Source organism: Panulirus ornatus, chromosome 46 (genome assembly GCF_036320965.1).
Source record: "Panulirus ornatus isolate Po-2019 chromosome 46, ASM3632096v1, whole genome shotgun sequence".
In the NCBI taxonomy this organism is placed as follows: Eukaryota; Metazoa; Arthropoda; class Malacostraca; order Decapoda; family Palinuridae; genus Panulirus; species Panulirus ornatus.
The window spans coordinates 4,721,728-4,749,227 of NC_092269.1; the positions used below are offsets into that span (position 1 = coordinate 4,721,728).

Consider the following 27,500-nt stretch of genomic DNA (forward strand, 5'->3'; position numbering starts at 1 on the left):
ATATATAAAATCTGAGGCCGAAACATTATTCTAGGAAATTTTAAACGAGTTTGCCTTAAACGGCACTAAATTTATCAACGTCAGTTTTCTACAAAGTATCGTTTTCGAAAATATTATGAGAGTAAGAATACAATATCATAATACAATATTATTGTATTTTTTTCATCCTCTAAGCTTCATAAAAAACTTTACGAGGGCCACCTTCAGCAAGGTTACATCGTAGTCCATGGACGAAAAAGTATATATAATTTCCTCGTACAACTTCCTCCCCTCACTCTAAAGGAACCCATCCTCTCCCTGCTACAGATTGCAGCGCAGTCATGAATATGCAGCCCCCCTCTCGCCCCCTAAAAACAGCCCTAGGGTTATTTATAAATGAAAAAGACCTTCGACATGAAGAAGAAAGAAAGATAAGCGTAAAGACACTTTGATTATCTTTAGTTTAAACTTTGAGGCGAAATATCTGATCACAAACCACAAAAGAAATACGCGAAGATATAAGAACATGAAAGATACACTGAGACTTATTTGATACAATATTAAAACAGGATATAATATGTCTTTACGAGAATGAAACACAATCATCATTACCCACATCATAATAAACACCATTACCAACATCTAATAACCCTAATTATCCTATAAATTCGATCGGTTGTACATCGATTATACTAATTACCACATTATCCTTGAAATATTCTAATAAAATTACGTATAATATTTGGGATCAAGGTTTAATGCAATGCGCGCGTGAAGCATATAATTAAAAAGCAAAGTAATATGTAATAGGAGCATCTCGTCTGTACATCGCTTGTGGTAAAGGATAAAAAAAGTATTTAATCATTTCAGTTAATCATTTATCTTCCTACTGTCTCAATACTAGGCTTTTTGCATTGCTGATCTGTTCTCCTTTCACATCTGCTGTTTTAAAACACTAAAAATCTTAGCTTAAGATCGTTTCTCTTACGCATAAAGCATCCTCAACTGAACCCAAGGGTTTGTAGTTCACTGTAATCCCCCTGTATTTCCTTGCTTCGTGCACTGTAGCTGTGAAATTCACCTTCTCCAAGCGCTTGGTGGTGGTGGTGTGGGGGGAGTTCAAAGTGAAACGTCGACTTTCCACACTTTATATAAGTGTGTTACTTATTCACACCGCACGGTCTGAAATAAGAATACGAGCTTGCTGTCTCTTACGGCCCAATAAACATTTAATGATCTACCCAATGGGTGACATAACCACATGCAGGTGACAGCGCGCCAGCAGACCAGACTGGCTCAAAGGCTCTTTCTCAACGGGGTGGATTTAAACACCCCTCCCCTTGTGGTAGGTGTATTACACACGTGCATATGACGCCCGCTGGTCACACACGAGACCTAGTGGAAGACAGATTTTTTCATGAGTATTGATAGACATATTTCCGTTCGTTGTGTATAGACGACAATTGCTTCCACGACTGAATGAGTTGATTAATGTCCACGTCTGTGGCTCTTGGTCTACTGTTTTACTATACTAAGAAGGAAGATCAACATAAAATAAAAGGAATTACTCATAATAGTCTCTTTTAACTATACAATGACATCCCTGTCTGTCGTACTCGACTCTTGCTTCCTCATCAACACAATCACTAAACAAACCAGAAAATGATATATATATTTTTTTTTCGTCCTTCAGCCAACTGAATCTACCTCTGTATGAGACGCATCTCGAGATTATTCATAAACTCTATGAAACTTATCATCTTAATCTGATACCAGAAGTGAGTAATACCAGACCGTAGTTCATCTTGACGTCTGTGTCTGTCAACTGTGCCTTAGAACAACTCCCCTTGCTTCACGACTTCTTCCTTGCTTCACGACTTCTTCCTTGCTTCACGACTTCTTCCTTGCTTCACGACTTCTTCCTTGCTTCACGACTTCTTCCTTGCTTCACGACTTCCTCCTTGCTTCACGACTTCCTCCTTGCTTCACGACTTCCTCCTTGCTTCACGACTTCTTCCTTGCTTCACGACTTCTTCCTTGCTTCACGACTTCTTGTGCAGTACGAGTGGAGACTTCGGTGTGTGTGTGTGTGTGCGCTCCTGCGCACATTCTGAGCGACGGTGGTGGAGCAAAAAGAGAATACAAAAATGCACGAAAGATTATCCTAAAGCCTTGGCTTGCCTTCAGCGACTGGGAAATGTTACGAGTGATAAAATGTGTGAATTGCTTCCCACAAGGCCGTGGCTACAATGAATGAATGATCTAACAAGTTATACAAGTCAGTGAAGTGTTTACCAAGACCGAACGTAAACAACAGCAATGAATAAATTACATAACGAGGTAAAAATGGTAATACATTATCCACAATAATAATTTTTTTTCATTGGGGATTTTACTGGATGTAGTGAGGGTCTGAACTGACTATGCGTTCCCATGTGTACTTTATCGCAATTAAGTTTAAAGCCACGTAGACCCTTGTCTGCGTCGCATCCAGACGCAAGTCTAAACTGTGACGCAGAACGACGGGTTTTGTTAAAAAAAGAGAACTACAATAAAAGTCACAGACGTCGTGTCGTAGAAAACGGACAATGTGACGCGCCCGCCAGGGTTTAGAGAGTTCAGAAGCGAGAACCCCAACTGCCATTTTGGAACGCGCTTAGAAGCGCTTCCGTCTGGCGTTCGCGTTCTTGAAAACTATCGCGCAAGTGTTGAGGGGAGAAAGCTGATGATGGGCGTTCCACCACAGAAAATGGCGCTTGTGAGTACCAGGGGAAGCTTAAAGAGAGAGAAAAAAAAGAGTGATGGCTCACTAAAATGTCAAACATCTTTATTTAACCCCTTGACCACAGCGGTGCGACTCATTAGTATGACGACGCGACCCTTGAGTACGACCTTTAAGCACGCACAGGTGACCCTTGGGCATAAATGGCATGACCTTTGATTTCAAAGGACACGCCACCATAACTCGTGGGTCTCGCCGTCTGTGTTCAAGGGTCGTACTGTCGTGTACAATGTCGTGCTCAAGGGTCGTACTGTCGTGTACAATGTCGTGTCAAGGGTCGTACTGTCGTATACAATGTCGTGTTCAAGGGTCGTACTGTCGTGTACAATGTCGTGCTCAAGGGTCGTACTGTCGTGTACAATGTCGTGCTCAAGGGTCGTACTGTCGTAGACAATGTCGTGCTTAAGGGTCGTACTGTCGTATATAATGTCGTGTTCAAGGGTCGTACTGTCGTATATAATGTCGTGCTCAAAGGTCGTACTGTCGTGTCCAATGTCGTGTTCAAGGGTCGTACTGTCGTATACACTGTCGAGCTCAAGGGTCGTACTGTCGTGAACACTGTCGTGCTCAAGGGTCGTACTGTCGTGAACAATGTCGTGTTCAAGGGTCGTACTGTCGTGAACACTGTCGTGCTCAAGGGTCGTACTGTCGTGTACAATGTCGTGTTCAAGGGTCGTACTGTCGTAGACAATGTCGAACTCAAGGGTCGTACTGTCGTATATAATGTCGTGTTCAAGGGTCGTACTGTCGTATACAATTTCATGCTCAAGGGTCGTACTGTCGTATATAATGTCGTGTTCAAGGGTCGTACTGTCGTGAACACTGTTGTGCTCAAGGGTCGTACTATCGTAGACAATGTCGTGTTCAAGGGTCGTACTGTCGTGTACAATGTCGCGCTCAGGGGTCGTACTGTCGTATACAATGTCGTGTTCAAGGGTCGTACTGTCGTATACAATGTCGTGCTCAAGGGTCGTACTGTCGTGAATAACAAGTCATTCACCACAAGCACAAAACAGAAGAAAAAAAAATATCCCTTCGTCATTTTCTGTAAAAGAAAAAGAAAAAAAGACAGATTTCATTTAAAACTCGAAATGAATTAAGCAAATGAACAAATTCTACATCCATCTCAATATACGTAACCCAGGGCATAAAAACCCTGGGATGTCAGCTATGGTCTTGGCCAACCAACCCACAACACACAACCCCTTAACGAACACACACTGATATAAACGCCGACGAAAACACACCCAGACGCGTCACATTCCACAGACACAAAGGTTTATGTTTGCCAATGATCTGCATGATAGCCGCCACTATGCAAATGTCATCCATTTCTAATGACATTTCCGAGTAGGATATACACAACAGAGCTATGGGTATTGTGGATAAATTAATGGCCATTCCTTGCTTATAATGGTTATAGGTTTCCTCCCTCCTTCCCTCCCACACACACTTGTTTACGTAATCAAAAGCACCTTCCATATTACCTCTAGACTTGATTTGATCCTTTTTAAAAGAGATCAACATCATTTTTCTCTATTATTCCCACATGTTAAACTTACTGACATTCACCCACAAGTCTTATCACTCGTCTAGGACCTTTAAACATGTTTTTCAAGCAAATATTATTTATCTCTGGTGATAAGACAGAAGGAAAACTGGCTGACCCACGTATCTCATGCGTGTCGCCAAGTGGGGCACGAGAAAGGTAATTGGAAATCCTCCCCTCTTCTATTATAACACTATCATTTTCTGTGAGGAGGAACGGATGAAGGAGCCAAGCGAGGATATTACCTCGAAGGCTCAGTCGTCCGTTCCTGGAGAAAAAAAAAAAAGACGAGAAATAAAAATCTGAGGAGAATAAATTCCTTAATTTCTTCAAACTATATGCAAGACATTGAGGGCAACTGAACATCCAGCTTGCAATATACAGACGTGAACAGTTAACATGGTCACAGCCAGTAATATCGAACTCTATCTGTAGGTAGACAGAAACAAGTTGACGGATCGCTAGGGATCATAAGGGCAAGAATATCGCTAATCTACAGGTGCTGAGAGACAGAAGCTGGGATCATAGGACAGAGCTGAGAGCATGGGACAGAGCTAGGAGCATGGGACAGAGCTGGGAGCATGGGACAGAGCTAGGAGTATGGGACCAGAGCTGAGAGCATGGGACAGAGCTACGAGCATGGGACAGAGCTGGGAGTATGGGACCGAGCTAGGAGCATGGGACAGAGCTAGGAGCATGAGACAGAGCTAGGAGCATGGGACCAGAGCTGAGACCATTGGGACTGAGCTAGGAGACCATTGGGACTGAGCTAAGAGCATGGGTTGAGAGGGTAAGAAGCATGACCAAGTGAAGCTTGGAGCGTGATCATTCTGTGGGTAAAGATCGAGTGGGTCGTGGTGATGGAAGCGTGACCCACTAATAATTTAGAACTTTATTCCATCACTGTTGTCAGGGTCATAAGTCATCGACAGCCTACGAGACACACTTTTGCTGTTCACAAGAGACGAGGGACTGGTTTATTATGCTACAGGGACACACTATGGTGCTCACAGGCTACAAGACAGTAGTGTTCATGAGCTACTAGACACACTACACTCTTCATAAATCATGACACTGTTTTGTTCACAAGTTGCGAGACACAACACTGTCCTGTTCACAAGGTACAAAACTTACTGGGGTGGTTACAAGCGACGAGATCTACCGTACTGTCCACTAAGTTACAAGACTCACTGTCGTGTTCACAAGCTACGAGACCGAATGCAAGCTGGTGATGCATACTATAATTTGAGTTTAGTTTAAGATGTAAACAGATAGGAGGAGGTGGAGGGATAAAAATATATCTTTTTTTTACGCGAGTTCTCCTCAAAGCACAATACTGAGTTCACAGTATTCTTGGAAGTGTTATGTTTGACCAAGAACATGCAGCAAGAAGAACAAGGACGCCACGAAGAAAATCAAGAAGACATTTCAAAATCAACAAATCGGCAACATTAAGCCATCCACATAAACCCGAGGGATCTAACCCTATCAACAATATCGGATCCTCCTCCTGAGCCTTATAATAGAATAACATCAACCAAGGAGTCCAACACCACCCTGTAGGGGGAATTCACTAAGAGAGGCGTTAGGGCCGTAGATAAATCGTCCCAACATGGTGTGGGACGCAGTGGACACCCGTGAAGTAACATCCAATTTTACAACTCCGCCACACAACCCCACCTGTCTACATCACTCATGTCTCCTACGGCGCAGGTGTGGGTTCTCATCCACTAAATATGCTACGGTTAAGTGTCCACAGCCATAGACACCCCCACCGCATCCCTCAAGACACATCTCTTCTTAATATTTAAAAAAAAAAAACTTTTAAAATTAGGTTCTTACAGTCTCACTTCTGTAAGCAACGTACACGACGCAAAAGGCTTTAGTTACGTACTGAGAACTTGCGTATTGCACAACGCCGGAGGCCAGGCTACGTGATAAATCATTTCACTCCACAAGAAACGCCCAGCGAACAAGAGAGTCTCTCAACGGCTCTGGTCTTCATGGGGGAATAGCTGACTTCTTAGGTTACCGCCCCACTGCAGTTTAAGCTTACTCTATTAGCAGTTGAGTTCCACGTGTAATCCATCATCTGCTCGTACCAAATACTTCTTGTGTGCACCAAGCTTTTTTTTCTTTTTAATCTTGAAGGGCAATTCAATCCCCTTGAGTTTGACGCGACGGTACGATCCTTTGCCCACCACGGTACCTAAACACATCATCATATACGACCAAAGGGTCAAAAAGTCCAGTTCAAGAAGCTTGGGTTAACCATACACCGATGACCCACAAGCTTGAAGCTTGGGTTACCATACACCGATGACCCCTAAGCTTAACGCAGGCCAAACTCCCAAGCAGTTTCTTCAGTTCGTCCAACTTAGTTTCAAACGTACCCAAAAGTCTTAGGATAAATGGGTACATCATCAATAAGGTTCACTGTCGCTCACATTCTGAGCACTCATCTTACTCTGTATGGAGTCAATGAATGGACGTCTCTTGGAAAGGGCCAGATGTCCTCAATTACATATCCCAGCACGATCGTATCGTTAACTTCCGAGCTAATTGCAACCCCCAAACGCAAAACACGACGGGGCTCACAACGGGTACCATACAGATGAGGGTACAGAGCGGCTCTTTTTAAACCATAGAGAACTACCCCATCCCCCAGTTACAGTCACGCTTAATGGGGATAAAAACTGGCATAATTCCACAAGCTCTCCTCAAAATTAATTAAATATACATCACGAGTGATTTAAAGTATTCTGGAATTACCATACGTTTGGATATTCAAATTCAACGATTTTGCGGTAATTTGATGGAATGATAGATACAAATACGGGTGTACTTGCCTTTTTATAACCACAGATTTTGTATAATTTTACTGTGAAGAAAATCACATGCTGATAAAATGATTTCAAGAACTACACACGTTCCTTAACCAAACAAATTATGATAAATCTAATCCACACAGACAACACGATAAATACATAGCAATTACCATGTTTAAAACTTACTAAAAGATTCTGTAATTCAAAACTTGAGTGATATCAACTTATACAAAAAAAATTGTACTGAAAAAAATAGGAAAAAAACGAAAACTGGTTCTGTTAACTTGCCTCTCCCTCAACAGATTATATACGTGGTCAACTCCGGGGATGTCACACCGTAGAAGTCGACTCAAATTCACTAATCGCGAACACCAGAGAAATTCTGAGATAATTTCATGGCAACCTGACACTCGTGGATCAAATTCTTACATTCGCCTTTGCTACTTTTCCAGTCTGATCGAATCCTTTTCCAGTCTGATTATAATCCTTTTATACGAAGAGATCAACGATAAACTCAATATACAACGAGATCAAACAGACTCGCTCTATAAATCACTTGAGACACAAGGTATAACCCACACCCAGAGACTGAGCACAACCTTCTTCTTCCCTACGTACGAGGACACTACCTCCATCCCCGCGAGACCACACACTGGCCCCTCCCCACGGCCAAGGTCTCCTCGTTGCCAAGTGTCACCACGCTATTTAAAGACGGCCTTTTTTTTGTGTGTGTTTTTTTTTTATGCCCGAACTCGGGCATGTATGAAACTGAGACAAACATTTCGTATTTTTTTTTATTTTTGAACTTAAAAGAAAACATGTATATCCAACTGAACACTAGATATGAACTTACTACACACACACACACACACACACACACACACAGAGCAATGCCAATGGTTAGACTTGATGGATATGAAGTTAATGCTGACAATGCATTGGCTACACTATTCTTCCTTTTATGAACATAATGACTACCATCTTGTTCTGGTGGGGAGGGAGTATATATAAGTGACGAGAGAAAAGGGTAACTTACGTAAGAATAAATTATCATACATTAAAACCACACCTTAAAACTCCCTTCAAATATATATATATATATATATATATATATATATATATATATATATATATATATATATATATATATATATATATATTATATATATTCACAAGTTTTAATACCAAAGATCTACACATTACTGAATATTTTCTATTAACGTAATACCTATACACTTGGCTGGCAGACCTTACTTGAAGTAATTTTTTAAAACACTTTTACCCCTCATTTATCTCTTAATGACCCTATAATTTCTCCCAACGGTTGAGGAAACCAGCTGTAAAATTGCTTCTTGACACAAATCATCGTTGAGAAGGTACTAAGAGTTTAAGTGGTTTCTTACGAGACTCACAGTTTTCTATGGTATGGATAGTGGTTTCTTACGAGACTCACAGTTTTCTATGGTATGGATAGTGGTTTCTTACGAGACTCACAGTTTTCTATGGTATGGATAGTGGTTTCTTACGAGACTCACAGTTTTCTATGGTATGGATAGTGGTTTCTTACGAGAATCACAGTTTTCTATGGTATGGATAGTGGTTTCTTACGAGACTCACAGTTTTGTATGGTATGGATAGTGGTTTCTTACGAGACTCACAGTTTTGTATGGTATGGATAGTGGTTTCTTACGAGACTCACAGTTTTCTGTGGTATGGATAGTGGTTTCTTACGAGACAGTTTTCTATGGTATGGATAGTGGTTTCTTACGAGACACAGTTTTCTATGGTATGGATAGTGGTTTCTTACGAGACTCACAGTTTTCTATGGTAGGATAGTGGTTTCTTACGAACTCACAGTTTTCTATGGTATGGATAGTGGTTTCTTACGAGACTCACAGTTTTCTATGGTATGGATAGTGGTTTCTTACGAGACTCACAGTTTTCTATGGTATGGATAGTGGTTTCTTACGAGACTCACAGTTTTCTATGGTATGGATACAGTTGGCATCACAACACAGTTGGGTGGGGCTCTATACCTCCCACTGCTCTAACGTATAATATATACGTGGGTGTTAGATCATCTCTATTTTTCCCCACCTATATCCCTACATGGGTTTTTTCAATGTCTGGGAGTTATGACTGAGGGGAGGGGATGAAGGATTTATATACTGATTTATATTAAGACAGCTCGTTTGTGCGCTTCCTGGGATTAAATGTAGGGGAGTACGAAGGACATGTTGACATGAGGACCCCCCCCCCCAGCTAGGATTCATGTCAGAAGGGGATTATCATCCTAGGATCATGTCATGTCAAGGATCTTAGGGGTCATGTTTCACGTTATGTTAAAGGCCCTAAATCGTCACCTTTCCCTCATCTTCTCACCCAAGCGCAACATGTCACAAAATCATGTCACTTGTGACAGACATGACATGACACAATAATCATGTTAGTGATGTTGTCATACTAGCAACACATCCCGTGGAGACATGTCTTATCTAAACCCCTCCTCCTCCCCCTCATGTCACAGGGGCAGCATGTCACCTACAGTCAAACACGCCATAGATAAAGTCACACATCATGTCATCCACTCTCAAACACGACGAAGTAACGCGTCACCATGTGTCAACTCGCACCCATACACACACGTCACGCTGAGATGACGTCATGTCACACAGACATGACTTCACTCTTGTCTGGATTCAGCTCTCAAGGCGTCACTTCACCCTTGGCCAACGTCACACCATGAAATAGAACTCAGTGGGGAGTTAACCTTAGGGACAGCACAGCGTCAAAGAGCCATACATGGGCGACTGTGATCATACCTCACACACGAATTAAAATACATTAATAACCCTCAATATTTCTATATATATATATATATATATATATATATAAAAAGGTGACATGTTTACAAGCTATAGATAATGATAATCAATTTTCTATATCAATATAAAGACTATATCTAATCTCTATTCGTCCCCTAACAATCGTATTGCTGTCTATAATCAATTCTCTAACGTCTATATAGAGACTATATATCTATCTCAATCTGTCCTTTAACAATCGTATTGGCTGACCAGTTGAGATCCGACGCGGGGTAAAAATAAAAACACAAGAGAAATGACTAACCGATCACCCAGGCCTTGTGCGCTACGAAGGCGCTAAGTAAGACAGACAGCCGTGACCTAACTAGCAGGATCTGCTAACTCTCAACCCTGCTATGTAGGGGACAACATGACACACATATCTCCTTCAAGAATCTTAAACACACAGCTGATGATCTGCATACGTACGTTGTCGTATTTATAGTCACAACATCTGTAAGGAATAGGATATATCGCTTTACGAAATGTGGTACATAACAGCGCGCTTACTGCTAGGCTATCTGGCGAACGCATTCTCCCAGCAACGCTGAATGTAAGCAATTTAACGCTACGTCTAAGCAATTTAACGCTACATCTAGATATTCAAATGGTCCATCTGAATGTCTCGCCATATAATGATAATAATAACAACAATAGTAATAATAATAATAATAATAATAATAATAATAATAATAATAATAATAATAAATTAACTATAAAACTGAGAAAAACTTTGATGCTGTGGCAGACATAAGGTAATCCTTCCTCATAACCCCGACGACAACACTTCCTCCCTCATAACCCCAACAACACCACCTCATAACCCCAACAACACCTTCCCTCATAACCCCGACAACACACCTCCCTCATAACCCCGACAACACACCTCCCTCATAACCCCGACAACACCACCTCCCTCATAACCCCGACAACACCTCCCTCATAACCCCAACAACACCACCTCATAACCCCAACAACACCACCACCTCCCTCATAACCCCAACAACACCTCCCTCATAACCCCAACACCATCTCCCTCATAACCCAACAACACCACCACCTCCCTCATAACCCAACAACACCTCCCTCATAACCCCAACACCATCTCCCTCATAACCCCGACACAACCACACGTTATCTACAACACAGAAAACGACAACACGAGCCCCCTTGTGTGTCCACTACAACATCATCACAACTCGGTATTTCCGTTGGATGAAGACCCCGACTTTGGATGAGGGGCCGACGCCCACAACCCATTCACAATCACCTTATCTCCATGATGATAAGAGGTTCAGTAATGATAAGACACGAGGGAACTGACGCAGGGAAATATGCAAATACGAAGATGCACTGGATTGAACAAATGGTGGATATAAGGACCACTGGATTGAACAAATGATGGATATAAGGACCACTGGATTGAACAAATGATGGATATAAGGACCACTGGATTGAACAAATGATGGATATAAGGACCACTGGATTGAACAAATGATGGATATAAGGACCACTGGATTGAACAAATGTGGATATAAGGACCACTGGATTGAACAAATGGGGATATAAGGACCACTGGATTGAACAAATGATGGATATAAGGACCACTGGATTGAACAAATGGTGGATATAAGGACCACTGGATTGAACAAATGATGGATATAAGGACCACTGGATTGAACAAATGATGGATATAAGGACCACTGGATTGAACAAATGATGGATATAAGGACCACTGGATTGAACAAATGGTGGATATAAGGACCACTGGATTGAACAAATGATGGATATAAGGACCACTGGATTGAACAAATGGTGGATATAAGGACCACTGGATTGAACAAATGATGGATATAAGGACCACTGGATTGAACAAATGTGGACTATAAGGACCACTGGATTGAACAAATAGGATATAAGGACCACTGGATTGAACAAATGATGGATATAAGGACCACTGGATTGAACAAATGATGGATATAAGGACCACTGGATTGAACAAATGATGGATATAAGGACCACTGGATTGAACAAATGATGGATATAAGGACCACTGGATTGAACAAATGGTGGATATAAGGACCACTGGATTGAACAAATGATGGATATAAGGACCACTGGATTGAACAAATGGTGGATATAAGGACCACTGGATTGAACAAATACCGGACATAAGGACCACTGGATTAAACAAATGATGGATATAAGGACCACTGGATTGAACAAATGATGGATATAAGGACCACTGGATTGAACAAATGGTGGATATAAGGACCACTGGATTGAACAAATGATGGATATAAGGACCACTGGATTGAACAAATGATGGATATAAGGACCACTGGATTGAACAAATGATGGATATAAGGACCACTGGATTGAACAAATAGCGGACATAAGGACCACTGGATTGAACAAATACCGGACATAAGGACCACTGGATTGAACAAATACCGGATATAAGGACCACTGGATTGAACAAATACCGGACATAAGGACCACTGGATATAACAAACACTGAGGTATAAGGACCACTGGATATAAGAAACACTGGGGTATAAGGACCACTGGATATAACAAACACTGGGGTATAAGGACCACTGGATATAACAAACACTGGGTATAAGGACCACAAAACACGTAGGGCAAAGAAAACGTCTATTCTTCTAAGCCAAACTCTTAAACATCTTTTTTTTAATACGTTTTTTGATATACATTCGATGGATTTCTTGTAGGTTTTATGACTTGTTTCTTTCATATCATGAAGTTTCATTCATCTTGTGTCTTCATTCATTCATTCAATTCGTTGCCAGGCATGAATTATTACGTCATATTTCTTTGCTCTTCTTTCCAAAGTGTATGATTTGGCTTATTTCAATCGTTCGTAAACAATAGGAGATGGATAGACAGACAGATAGATAGATAGATGGATAGATGAATGGGTAGACAGATGGATAGATAGATAGACAGAGAGACAGATAGAGATAGTAGAGAGAAGATAGATAGTAGTAGAGAGAGAGAAGAGAGAGAGAGAGAGAGAGAGAGAGAGAGAGAGAGGAACGTGTCGTCGGTAAAGGCCAGCTTCCTCTCATGAAACGAGCGGGCTCGTCAGGACTCGTTAGCCAGCACCGGATCCCTAACAACCACCATCTGTGGCAACGCTCTCTCTCTCTCTCTCTCCTCTCTCTCTCTCTCTCTCTCTCTCTCTCTCTCTCTCACACACACTACTGATCCTACCCTCTCCCTTTCTGTCCATTGGAAGGGACAACAGTTCAGAAAGTGCGCAGTTAGAGAGAGAGAGAGAGAAGAGAGAGAGAGAGAGAGAGAGAGAGAGAGAGAGAGAGAGAGAGAGAGAGAGAGAGAGAGAGAGATTCCTTTAACAGATAAAGTTAATCATCTGTATGGGAATACGAATAATACGCTGCCAATGGAGGTCCTAGATGCTAATGGTTTGGGAATATCATACCAAATATATGATAAATAAAAGGCTATATTTAGCTATATGTACAGAGTTGACTAGTGAGGGCTTATATATATATATATATATATATATATATATATATATATATATATATATATATATTTTATATATATATATATATATATATATATGAATGTAGACAGGAGGCAGAGGAACCTTCTGTTTCAACTGTTATATAATCCATCATTATAAATTCGTGCGTCCACATGAGCACCATCTGTTCCCCACGTACACCAAGCACTGTCCCCACCACCATCTGTTTCCTACGTACACGATCACCACCATCTGTTTCCCGACCAACCCACCTGCACCACCCACACCCGTCTGCATCGCCGCCCACACCCACCTGCATCGCCACCCACACCCACCTGCATCACCAACACCCACCTACATCGCCACCTCACCCACCTGCATCACCCACACCCACCTGCACCCCACACCCACCTGCATCGCCACCCACACCCACCTGCATCACCAACACCCACCTACATCGCCACCCACACCCACCTGCATCACCCACACCCACCTGCACCGCCCACACCCACCTGCATCGCCACCCACACCCACCTGCACCACCAACACCCACACACTGGCCAACATGTCTACTCACCACTCGCCAACAAGTAGTTTAAAAAGCCATTATATTATCCAGCCATCTGGAGCCCCCTGGGTAGGTGGCATGTCTCACAGTCTCTTACACCTTCACCCACTTCCAACGAACATGTTTTAGGCCATGTTTATCATTTATCATCTTCCATAACCTTCCTGTTATCCACAAGCTTGAGTAAGCTGTAAGCCTCTTACAGCTTACGACACAAAGCTGAATCTTCAGTGCACATTACGAGTTTACAATGCTGAATACCCATTTTCTATTACGAGTTTACAATTCTGAATACCCATTTTCTATTACGAGTTTACAATGCTGAATACCCATTTTCTATGACGAGTTTACAATGATGAATACCCATTTTCTATTACGAGTTTACAAGGCTGAATACCCATTTTCTATTACGAGTTTACAATGTTGAATACCCGTTTTCTATTACGAGTTTACAATGCTGAATACCCATTTTCTATTACGAGTTTACAATGCTGAATACCCATTTTCTATTACGAGTTTACAATGCTGAATACCCATTTTCTATTACGAGTTTACGATGCTGAATACCCGTTTTCTATCTTTTTGACGGGGGGGGGTCGTTTATATTTCCACGGGAAATGATTTTTATATTAGATTTCCCATCTCCAACTGCATCTCCACCAACTGACAACTCACTTGTGTATCATTACCTCCAACACTCGTTCTCCTCTCTCTCTCTCTCTCTCTCTCTCTCTCTCTCTCTCTCTCTCTCTCTCTCTCTCTCCATCAGCTGTGTCTCTCCCCAAACCCCTCCCACCTCCCTCTCTCCACCAACCACTCCAGCGCGCACCTGCAGTCTCTTACCCCCCCCACAACCCCACCCTCTCTCCACCACTATTCTCTCGCTCTCCACCACTTGGCTTCTCTTCGCCTCACTTATCTCTTCACCCAAGTTTGTTTTTCCCCTCCAGCTGAATTTACATAGCAGGTGGTACCTCTCCTTACCAGCTGAGACTATCTCTCTGAACCTTCTATATAATCTCCCATCTCAACCAGCTGTATTTTCATCTCTCAGGTTCATCTCCATCATCTACGACCTTTTTTCCACCATCTGTCCTGACCTTACGACCCTTTGCACCATCTGTCCTCACCGTACCAGCTGTTTCCGTCATGCGATAGCTCCGGGACTCCCACCAGCTGTCGTCCTTTCTACACCAGGAATCTCTCTACCAGCTTTCTCTCATCTCCACCACCTGCATCCCCGTCTCTCTCCCTCTCCGCCAGCTACCATATCATCTCTCAATCGCCCCCCACCATCGACTACATCATCTCCTCCCCTCTCCACCAGCTGTCTCCAACAATCCCCTCGTTACTCCAACACCAGAGGAGCCTCCCCTCCACCAAATGGGGCCCCCCTTAACCACCTGCGCTCACTGTGAATGTCTCATCTCCACTCCTCTCACAGAGGGCTCAGGTCTTCTTCTAACGTGCCATCTGGTCCTGGGTCTCTCTCTCTCTCTCTCTCTCTCTCTTGCTCCCCCATTATTCAATTCATTTCCAAGCTCTTCATCTCCCCAACCCCTTTACTTCACGGTGAGCTCCGTTGGAGGAAGAAAAAAAGTTCCTTCAAGTTCTTATTCTCAAGACATTCTTAAAGAATACTCTACTTCCTTAAAGAATACTCTACTTCCTTAAAGAATATTCTCTATTTCCTTAAAAAGGATGAGCCGGTTTCAACGAGTTTTGACATCGTTTTAGGGGCCGTAATTAAGGTAATCACTGACACCAGTCGAAAAAGAAGGAACAGAGAAAAGAGCCAAATGAAAATATTCCCTCTAAAGCTCAGGCCTCTGTTCTTAACGCTACCTCAGTGACATGGGAAATGGCGAATATGTATACATATATATCCCAATAGGTAATAACGTTAATGCTGAATGCAAGAACTAACAGCTTCACACAACAGCGTCACACTAGAGCATCATGATTCAACAACTCAGACTACAATGATAAAACACTACAGTTGTAGCAGCCATGTGATAATATAAGAGTGTTTATCCCTATATTCTTCTAGATGATTTCACAGCAGTCATCTTCAATCGCAAGTCAAGTGGAGGGAATCCAATACTTCGGACAGAGTGGATCATCAACAAACACACCGTGGGTGTATAACACGTAATTTCGCACATGGTAATGGCTACAGGGGTCTAATCACACACATATATATGGTATGGGAGGCTTACATAAATCAGCTGTATCATCAGGCAACCATGGCGAGGTGAGGGGTTTCGACAAGTTGCGTGGAAGGATTCCAACACTCAAGACACAGCATCCTTAAGGCATCGTCTGCAAGGGGCTTAGGTTCCAACTCCCCTCCGCCAACACGGAAGTATTGTCCACCACCTCGCACTGACCAGTAGCTAAATACCGACATGTTTCAACTTACATATGAACTCTCAGGAACAGGGAAAGGGATTAAATAAACACAAAAAAAGCTAAAAGAAATATTCTAATCTACGAATCTTGTGCACAAACATCATAATTCATTTTCTTATGTACTTCAAGATCCATTAAAACTCAATTCATCAACTCAGGAATTAGTTTGTCAGATGGGATCAGAGTCTTATAGCTGAGCTATGCCTGGGGTATACGTGGACTTGTAGAATCTCTGACTCCACCTAGTGCCACGACCTCTTAGAGTGCTCTCATATCATTACTATGGCTTCCGTGAGACGAGGTGGACTGGTGACATCCCTTTCCTATATGCCACGTCTTTCTTATGGACTTGAGGATATCTTCTGTCATGGCTCCTGATACCTTTTTGGCTAGGCCTGGATAATAAGGTGGATGGTTCGAAGCTTCACTCCTTTTGGCAAGGCCTGGATAATAAGGTGGATGGTTCGAAGCTTCACTCCTTTTGGCTAGGCCTGGATAATAAGGTGGATGGTTCGAAGCTTCACTCCTTTTGGAAAGGCCTGGATAATATGGTGGATGGTTCGAAGCTTCACTCCTTTTGCTTTGTAAACTCACTCATTCTCTTTTTTTTTTCCTCTATTCATCGCCAGTGGCGTTCGTCAAGGCTCTATTCTATCCCTACCCTCTTCATTATGCCATCGATAATGTTCTATTCCCTATCCTCGACCTTCTCTCATGGATGGTACTCTAACCTCTATCCTTTATCTTCTTCGTAACAACAATCTATTAGAGAACAATCCTGTTCACTTCTAGGTTCATGGCCTATCTTAGCACACTTCCGTTTTTCTCTGGTGCCAACTTTTCCTCCATCGCTCTCTTTGTGTCTTTCGCTTCGATTGCATCCTTCAACTCGCACCAGTATATCTGTGTGTCACTTGGACATAATATCGTCCCATTACTCGCTTCCTAATCCCTTATACAGACAAAAGACTGACCCAAATCCTCTAAGTCTTGAATTACGGTCGATAAATAAGATTCAGAACCTATATCTCTCTCTCTGGAATACCCTAGTGATTCTGTATTGTAGAACCTGACTGGACAGCAGTTCAGATGGCTGATTCGTCTCTTCGTACAAAGCACTTGGAAACCTCTGGAGACATTTGTAAAAGTCATTTTTCTGCTGGTCAAAGAGATTGTTTAACTGCTTTCACAACTGGAAGGGACTTCTTCAGTCTTCGCCTTCACCTACGTCTGGTCAAAATCAGTTCACCCCATCATGTCGCCTGTCAGTTTAATCTGCTTTAAAGGACCACAGAGCCAACCAACCAACGGACCATCCTGGAGCGAAGGCACACTAGCAATGTTTCGGGCCACGGGTCGCTGCTGGTGCTGCTGCCAGGAGCTGTTACATGTTATGGATAATAAAAAAAGGTATGAAGAGAGGCGTTACAATGGTCTTGACCGACGGAGACGCGTTTTACGAGCCAATACTCAGCAGCTGTGTGGACTAGGGGGGGGGGGGGGTGGTCAGGCTAACTCTCCAACCTTAAACCACGTAAGTTTGTGGTTGGTAGTCTTGGTCGACACCTCGAACGGGTTGGAACTTCTTCACTACCCACCCACGACCCTGGCTGTCTGGTCGACAGCACCTGAGCAACACCAGGGACGCTTTGGGCCTTCGACAACACCCGTGTTGCTAAGTCGTCTGAGAGAGAACTGTGACCTATCATGTATTTGGTGGTCGTCTGGCCAACACCTGTGTTGCTGGTCGTCTTGCCAACACGACGCGACATCCATCCACTCCTCCATCACCACCACCACTCCAGCTGACCATCACCAACACACTATCGCCCTCGCCAACACCAAACGACACCAATATAACTGATGAAACTTCTCCACCTACCCACCAGTACTTGTGGGAGGGGAAAGGGGGTTGTCTGTGGCCCCACAAGGGAGGAGACTCCGTCACCCTACAATCATATGTCCCCTCCACCTCTCTCCACCCCCCAAGGAAGTGTGGGACAGGATGTGGAAAAGGAGGGCGGGGAAAGGAAGAGGGGGTGTGAGAGAGATGGGAGGGGGAGGAACTGATGGACCAAAACTCCTAAAGGTGGGGAGTTTGCCTGGGGACATGGTTCAGGTGGGGAGTTTACCCTGGGAGACGAGTAAGGTGGGGAGTTTATCTGGGGAGATGGCTCAGGTGGGGAGATTACCCGGAAAGAGAGATACGGTGGGGGAGTTTACCCTGGGGAGGATGGATACAGTGGGGAGCTTGCCCCAGGGAGCTAGCAGAGGTGGGGAGGACTGTATCCAGAGGGGAGGAAGGTGGGGAGGAGATATAAGACGGGGAGATAATAAGACTTGAGGTCATGATGATGGAAGAAGGTGGTGCTTATGGTTGTTTCTGGCTCTGAATACGCGTCAGGAGCGACCCTTGAGCACGACGGTGCGACCCTTGAGCACGACGGTGCGACCCTTGAGCACGACGGTGCGACCCTTGAGCACGACGGTGCGACTCTTGAGCACGACGGGACGACTTGTTGGCATGATGAATCAAGTTTAGGCGTCTACCTTTCACACCCAGGCTCCTCTCCCTCCCTCTCACAGCCTAGGCCTCCTCTCCCTCCCTCTCACAACCTAGGCCTCCTCTCCCTCCCTCTCACAGCCTAGGCCTCCTCTCCCTCCCTACCCTCACTTCCGTAAGTCATTCAGATGTCAGGTGCGATATCCGGGGAACGCCACATCGATGGAGGTGTTCGAGTGGAAGTTCTGACGCCTGGGAGAGAGAGAGAGAGAGAGAGAGAGAGAGAGAGAGAGAGAGAGAGAGAGAGAGAGAGAGAGAGAGAGAGAGAGGCCTAAACTTCACTTCAAGACAGGCATACCAATTGTGTGTGTGTGTGTGTGTGTGTGTTGTGTGTGTGTGTGTGTGTGTGTGTGTGTGTGTGTGTGTGAGCCAGAACATAACACACAAAACTCACTGACAGTATATGTAAATAACCCATTAATCATATCACTGCAAAGTGATTTCACGACGACGAATTGCCTGGTCACTATTGCAATCTCAGAAGATAATCATCCAGCATCATTACTCATATAAATTTCATTAATCATATTGATGGTTAGCTTCATTACTCATATATTTGATCAGTCTCATTAATAATATAAATCACTTCCTTCATTAATCATATAAATGATTAACTTCATTAATCATATCAATGATCAACTTCATTAATCATATCAATGATCAACTTCATTATCATATCAATGATCAACTTCATTAATCATATCAGTGATCAACTTCATTAATCATATCAATGATCAACTTCATTAATCATAAAAATGATCAACTTTCCACCACAAAATCATAAAGACAACGAACTGAAATTTGAACAAAGTCGACAAAGGAAATTATTTAGGAAGGATAACCAACAAATAAATGAATAATCGAAGGATCTTTTGATATGCAGATAAGATACGAACCTCCTATGAACAGATAAGCATTATCATATACGAGATCAAGGAGGCTTCCCAACTCCCATGTTCTGTCCCGGTAGGATGTACAAAGGCAAGTGATGGAATGTGCTTCACCAACCCAACCCTCTGTACATTGGTATGTACTAATGTGCCCACATATGGAGATCTCAAACTACATAAGAACTCTAGTTCACTTCAGAGATAAAAGCTGTCGATAGAATCTATCTATCTATCTATCTATCTATCTATCTATATTATATTATATATATATATATATATATATATATATATATATATATATATATATATATATATTCTCCTACAAGAAGGCTTAGCAATTTGTCATTTGCTTCAGATGATGCAAAACACAGGGCGAAACAGCTGGACGAATCGTTGCATAGAATTTAGAGAAGAATGAGTCACAGAAGAACAAAGATGTGGAAAGGAACGATTAACGACAAAGAACAAGTGTTCTGTGTCCGAGAGGCGAGGAGCGAACAGGTCGTGTCAGAGGACGACCTGTTCAGATGGCGTGACAGAACGACCCTTAAACCATCACGTCCATAAAGGCCCAACTAACACACCCAAGGATCGAACCATCGTCGTGAATAGGGTCGTACCGTCGTGCTCAGGGGGTCGTACCGTCGTGCTCAAGGGTCGTACCGCCGTGCTCAGGGGGTCGTACCGTCGTGCTCAGGGGGTCGTACCGTCGTGCTCAAGGGGTCGTACCGTCGTGCTCAGGGGGTTGTACCGTCGTGATCAAGGGGTCGTACCGTCGTGATCAAGGGTCGTGTCGTACCGTCGTGATCAAGGGGTCGTACCGTCGTGCTCAAGGGGTCGTACCGTCGTGCTCAAGGGGTCGTGCCATCGTGCTCAGGGGGTCGTACCGTCGTGCATCAAGGGGTTGTACCGTCGTGCTCAAGGGGTCGTACCGTCGTGATCAAGGATCAAACCACCTTGCTCAAGGGTTCGTAAGCTCCGACCTTAGTGAGTTACTTACCCATGCCAGTGTTAAGTAATGGCCATAAAGAGATCATAATCACTGGTCTAGGAGGATAATCATGTCTTGAAACGAGGTAAAATGAGTGATAGTTACGTGGCCAATTCTCTGGATCCTTATAAAAAGCCTTGACCTTCGAATGCACGCTTTCTCACCGACACACCGAACCACTTAAGCGAAACTGTTTCGTCCCGTTCATTCGACTCTGTCGCTGGTACGAAAACCACTGGGAATATTTTTCATACCTTTTTGAGCACGACGGTACGACCTAAGGGTGTAAGGGCACGACCTTTGACCCTAAGCTGACCATGAATGCGTCATGGTCAGCAACGCTAACCTGTACACTACCTTCAGTCTATTGTCAATTTGATTTTTAGAGTTTTTCATGTAATCTGAGAATACGATTTCGTTTCTAAGTGGCTAAATATTCTGCAATACAAGTTCGTTGTTTGGCCAGGTTTAGTTTGAATAAATTTCTGGCAATGGTTATTCATCACCATTTTTTTTCTTATCATATATACAAGTACTCAGAGATTAATTATCTTCGAGGTTGTGTATGGAATATTACTAATGCTCAGTTTACGTTCTGCTGAACTAATGTTTTGAGATGGAACACACACACACACACACACACACACACACACACACACACACACACACAAACACACACACCCATACATACAACCCCAAGCACAAACCTATAACTCCCCTCTCTCTTCCCTCAATACAAGCATCAAAGCCTCCTTCCCCCCATACAACAACTCACCCTACACACACACACCACACACACACACACACACACACACACACTGCCACAGACGCCAACTGACACATTTCCTGTTGCCATTCGTCAACCCCTGATGCACTGTTGTCTATTTAGAACCGCTCCGTCCATCCGCTGACTTTTATAACATCAAGACGCCAGGGAGGGTGAGTGGTCTCTCTCTCTCTCTCTCTCTCTCTCTCTCTCTCTCTCTCTCTCTCTCTCTCTCTCACACACACACACACACACACACACACACACAAGGACACGATACATCAACAGCTTCTTCCTCATTACGGCAAGAATGAGGACCTCCATACCATTGCAGTCTGCCATTTCTCTCATATTTGAAATTACATTAATACCATTTCCTACATTTGTGGTCACTTTGAAATTACATTAATACCTTTACTACATCCGACGTCACTTTGAAATTACATTAATACCTTTACTACATCCGACGTCACTTTGAAATTACATTAATACCTTTACTACATCCGACGTCACTCTGAAATTACATTAATACCATTTCCCACATCTGACCTCACTCTCTTTTAACCCCTTGACAAACGACTAAGCTGAAATGCCCTCACCACCATCCCCCCCTCTCTCTCTCTCTCTCTCTCTCTCTCTCTCTCTCTCTCTCTCTCTCTCTCTCTCTCTCTCTCTCGTCTCTCTCTCAGTAGCTATCAAGTTTCCTGCCCCTAGCCCAGGTTGCTGTGTTTTCTCCAAGCCTCGGCCACACGTAAGCTGCTGGGATTCACACACACACACACACACACAGTGTGGCTGAATCTCTGACATCTCTCGTTTATTACGTTCGCTGTTTGACGTCACTTGAGATGTAGACAGACCTTTGGTGTATGTGTGTGTGTGTGTGTGTGTGTGTGTGTGTGTGGTGTGTGTGTGTGTAAAAAAAGACGAGAAAAACAAGAAAGTGGAGACGTTTGAGAGCCACCTTTGAAAGAGTTGATGATAAAGGAAGAGAGAAGGTCTAAGGTAGACAGTTAAGGCTTACAGATACACTCCCTCTTCCTTCTCCCTCCCTCCCTCCTTCCTTCCTTCCCTCTCTCTTGTTCTCTCTCCATCTACCTAGCCCTACTATACCCATCTATTTATCTATCTGCCTCCGTCTATCTCTATCTCGTAACTCCATGTCATGCACCATGGTCCTGACTTTTCAGTAACTAAGGCAAAATGGCGTCAGCCTTAAAGCAATACGGTACAAAGGTGATTTTCGGTTCTTCCTCTTCGAGCAATGCATTGTTTCACATGGGGGGTAAAACAATGCAATGCTCTATAAGGGTAGGAAGAAAGAAGAAGTAGAAAGCACCTCTATACTCTCTTGCTCCAAGGCTGACATTACGTACCATAGTGATTGAGATATCGAATTGGTTTAACATGCACAATACTCATCATGCAGTCCTCCATCACCCCTTGTGTCTCCTATGGACGAAGGCACCTCACACCATCGCCCTTGTGCTCAGCTTCACCACTGTGGTGACCGATGCTTGCCACACTGTGGTATACACGTCATACACATCCCCCCTATGCACCAAATCACAACATACACTTGGCTTCGTATAGAAGGCAACACCATAAGGAGAAAGGGGACAAAAAAACACGAAAATCCCAAAAGCGCTTTCGTGTATTACCACATCTTCAGAGGGGTTATATATGTGTCCATCCACGCGCTCTCCCTAACCTCACTATTAAGTACCCAGCCACACGGATTGCAGGAGGCCAATATACAATGAGTTACTGGAAAGGCATAACATATTCCAGGACAGTCCAGTCTTGGGGTCTCCACCTTCAAGGTAATACTAGAATCCGATAAGCTACGACCATCAGAACGAAGATCGTCGTAAATATGAGTATTTTTCTACTTTGTTCTACGTCCTCTATTTGCGAGCTATCGATGGAGTCTACATTTTCGCCTAGACTCACTTTAAATCGCTATTACCAGCAACGTAAGCATTTCTGTCATCTAGATATCATAGATGATCTAGATATTTAGATGATGGATATGATGATGGAACTAGAAATACATATATCGAAATATATGTGTTTAAACATATATGTGAAAATATATGTGTTTACACGGTAGTGATTTCCGTCCTCAACATCTCACACATGAAGTCGATTCTCTTCCAAATTTTACCATTTTCTATTAAGAATGAATGATAAGGAGGAATCGAACGCTGGTCTTGGGTCATCTTGTGGTACAACCTCGTGTTTTATGACCTCACAACTACTTACGAACCACGTCTTTTCATACGCACAACCCAGACTAATTTCGTGTCACTGTGGCTCAATGGGTATGGGAACGTTATGCCCAAGACTGGAAAAAATCATGTAAACACATTCGTAAATGTGGAAGACATGTCTGCCAAGGGTCGAACCATCGCTTTTGGAGTGGGTGGCTGGGGCGCTTGGCCACTTCGCCATCAATACGGGACCAATCGATGCCCAAGTTCGACTCTCTCTCTCTCTCTCTCCTCCCCAAGCATCATGGTGTGAACAGCTATACGTCCATCTAGTCTCCCCTCAGTCCTTGACCGGGTCTCGTCCGAAAGGGGAGTTCGCTGGCAATAATGATCGTCAGGATAAGCAGGGTTAAGAGGAGGTGGGTGGTGGGTGGGTGGGTCGTCAGCCAGCGCTGGGCGAGCCACCATCTGTCAAGCATCACTCGAAGAGCCTTGTTGTGATGCCAAAGAGGGGTCAAGATGACATGGTGAGATGATGAGGTCAAATGTCGTTACAAATGAGAGGCGGGGGGGCGTCCCACTCGTGAGATAAGAGGTGGTTTGATTGTGGTCTTCAAGGGTCTCCTGACCAGGTAGTTAGCTGGGAATATTTTGCCACACTTTTTCTTATTGAATTTATCTTTTCTTTTTATCTAATTCTATTTATGGTAAAACATCGATTAAAACTTTCCATACTAAAGCCTTAAATAATAATAATAATAATGAGAATAATGATAATAATAATAATACTAATAATAATAATGATAATGATAATAATAACAAGACAATTTTCTCATTTCATACTTGATTCGCTGTTTCCTGCGTTAGCGAGGTAGCGCCCTCAAGAACAGACAAAGAAAGGGCCTCATATCTCATCCACTCTCCAGCTGTATTCTCTATACATTACCCTCCACCTACACCCCCTCCCCTCCACCACCCCCATCCAACCCTTCACCACACATGAAAAAAAAGCTATCAAAAACGCGTGTCCTCACGGAGAGAGAGAGAGAGAGAGAGAGAGAGAGAGAGAGAGAGAGAGAGAGAGAGAGAGAGAGAGGTGTCACGTTCAAGGTAACAAGCATACATACATGTACTGAACCTGTATGGCTTTTAGAGTCATCTTAAAACAACAACAGGTGTTCAACCTTTCTTTCTTTTTAACTTGACGGTCTTAACAACCCTGTCTGCTGATAGGCCCTAAGCTGAAACAACCCAACTATCTAACCCCAAACAAGCACAGACCATAGTTGGTAACACTGTGGACATCCTGGAGGGCTGGGGGCAGAGAGAGGGGGTGTTTTGTGGTGTCGCAGTTGGTAACCCTGACGCATCAGCTGGGCTAGACACAACACCGTCTGACGTCATCATTAGCGGCGTCTGACATCATCACAACCAAGAGCCAATAAGGAGAAGGATTAATAAAGATATTTTACTAGTAATATCATCCATAATAGTAGAGACGCTGTCGACTTAAGAACAACAAAACTAGACGCTCATTCAAGGCACCCTCACTCAGTCCTGTGGTGGCGGTAAATCAAGTCTTTTACGACGTGAAATTCAAAGATCAGTTCCCTGTTTGGTCTCCCCTGCTTAACGCTACCGCCAGCACACACACACACACGCACACACTCTTTCCCCACGTCTCACTGGCCAATAGTGAGGCTAGTTAACGAGCAGGACGACCCACATAGCCGATAACCCCAAACGACCGAACGAGGTTGTATAGTCTTAACATCAACAAAACCACGACACACACACACACTTGACTGAACTGCTTTCCTCAATTCAGACCAACAGAAATGGCTCTAGAGGGGTTACATGCCAACCCTCCCTCCTTCATCGCCACCTGCAGGTTGGGCGTGGCACGAGCGAATTCTCCAGCCCTTAGCACTCATCTCCCCTGCCCCTTCTTCATACACCCGCTGAGTGGGGTGCTTAGGTGGATGGTGTTTTTTGTGCGGGGAGTAGGAGGGGGTGTTGGCTGGGGTAAGTGGTGTTTTGGGGGTAGGGGAGAGGTGTGGGGTGTGGGTGTGGAGTAGGAGGGGGTTTTCTCCGGCCCTTAGCACTCATCTCCCCTGCTCCTTCTTCATACACCCGCCTGTAGGTGGGGAGTAGGAGTGTGTGGGATGGTGTTTCGCTGGGGAGTAGGAGAGGAAGGGTGGGGAGTAGAGTAAGGGTGTGTGTGTGTGTGTGTGTGTGTGTGTGTGTGTGTGTGTGTGTGTGTGTGTGTGTGTGTGTGTGTTGTGAGAGGAAAGAGGATAAATCATGCCGGGATTGCCATCTAACACTAACTCTCACTGGCACTACTGTCTGGCTCTCATGTCCAGATTTCAAAGAGGCGTAGTGTGTGGAGAGGTCACTCACCCCCCCACACACACACAGACAAGCCGGAGATCCTCTGGCACTGGGTGACCCCCCTGGCACTGTGGTGACCCCCCTGGCACTGTGGTGACCCCCTTGGCACTGTGGTGACCCATGGCATTAGTGACCCCCTAATACTAGTACTGAACCCTACAACAGATGGTCGTGGTAACAAGAACCAGTGGGTGATGAAAATCATCCTCATCCGGTAGTGTACAGGGACGACCTCTGGTGACCTTTGACCCTACCTACTCTCTCTCTCTCTCTCTCTCTCTCTCTCTCTCTCTCTCTCTCTCTCTCTCTCTTAAGCCATCTCAGCAAACTGGGGCCCAACACCATCTCAAGCACCGTTTGGGGGCTCCCTCTCTCACCCTCTCTCCTTCCTCCCTCCTCCAGGTGCAGTAGGGCGGGCCCAGCAGTACCTTAGACCCGGACCTCACAGCATGATAAATGATCCACCAGCCAGCCATGAGGAGGACCACCACCTCCACCACCTCCACCTCCACCATCAAGCGGGCAAAATATCGCATGACGTGAGGCGGGAGGAGGAGGAGGAGGAGGAGGAGGAGGAGGAGGGAGTGAGGGAGTGAGGGAGGAAGGGAAGTGCATGGGCGAGGACAGACAGGCAAGATGCAGTACCCACATGTATCATCCCTGTGGACGTGAGGAGATACAGCACTCCATGTATCTTCTCGCCTGTACTCAAGGCCAGAGGGCGTGTGCGACGGGCCAAGGGTAAGGACTAGACACCAGAGGGCGTGTACTACATGTACTAAAGACCAGGAGGCTTGTACTAGAGTTCAAAGGGCGTGTACTACAGGCCAGGAGATGTGTACTAGAGTTCAGGGGCAGTGTACCGAGATCAAGGGAGCTTATACTACAAGCCAGGGAGAGTGTACCAGAGGCCAAGGGGCCTATACTAGAGGCCAGAGGGTGTGTACTAGAGGCCAGAGGGCGTGTACTAGAGGCCAGAGGGCGTGTACTAGAGGCCAGAGGGCGTGTACTAGACACCAGTCGGCGCCAGTACAGTGCCATCCCTCCTCCACAAGGGGAACAAAAGACCCAGACAAGTCAGCGTCCCGTCAAAAGTGAGCGGTCCTTGTTAACCAGTGTCGGAATATGCAAATCATTTCTCGCCCTCGGTGTCTGGAACTTCTTAATTTGGGGAGGCCATTGCTCCG

At 44.2% G+C, this 27,500-nt stretch overlaps 1 protein-coding gene across 4 annotated transcripts in view; it reads right to left on the reverse strand.

The window, feature by feature from the left end:
* LOC139763092 (uncharacterized) overlaps positions 1-27,500 on the reverse strand; it is a 204,360-nt gene that overhangs the window by 82,016 nt on the left and 94,844 nt on the right. The window contains exon 1 of one of the 4 annotated variants that reach the window (XM_071688721.1): positions 7,427-7,765. The exons of the other annotated variants lie outside the window; for them this stretch is intronic. The gene's annotated coding sequence lies outside the window, so the exon portion shown is untranslated. Of the gene's footprint in view, positions 1-7,426; positions 7,766-27,500 lie in introns of those variants that run through there. 4 annotated transcript variants of the gene reach the window in all.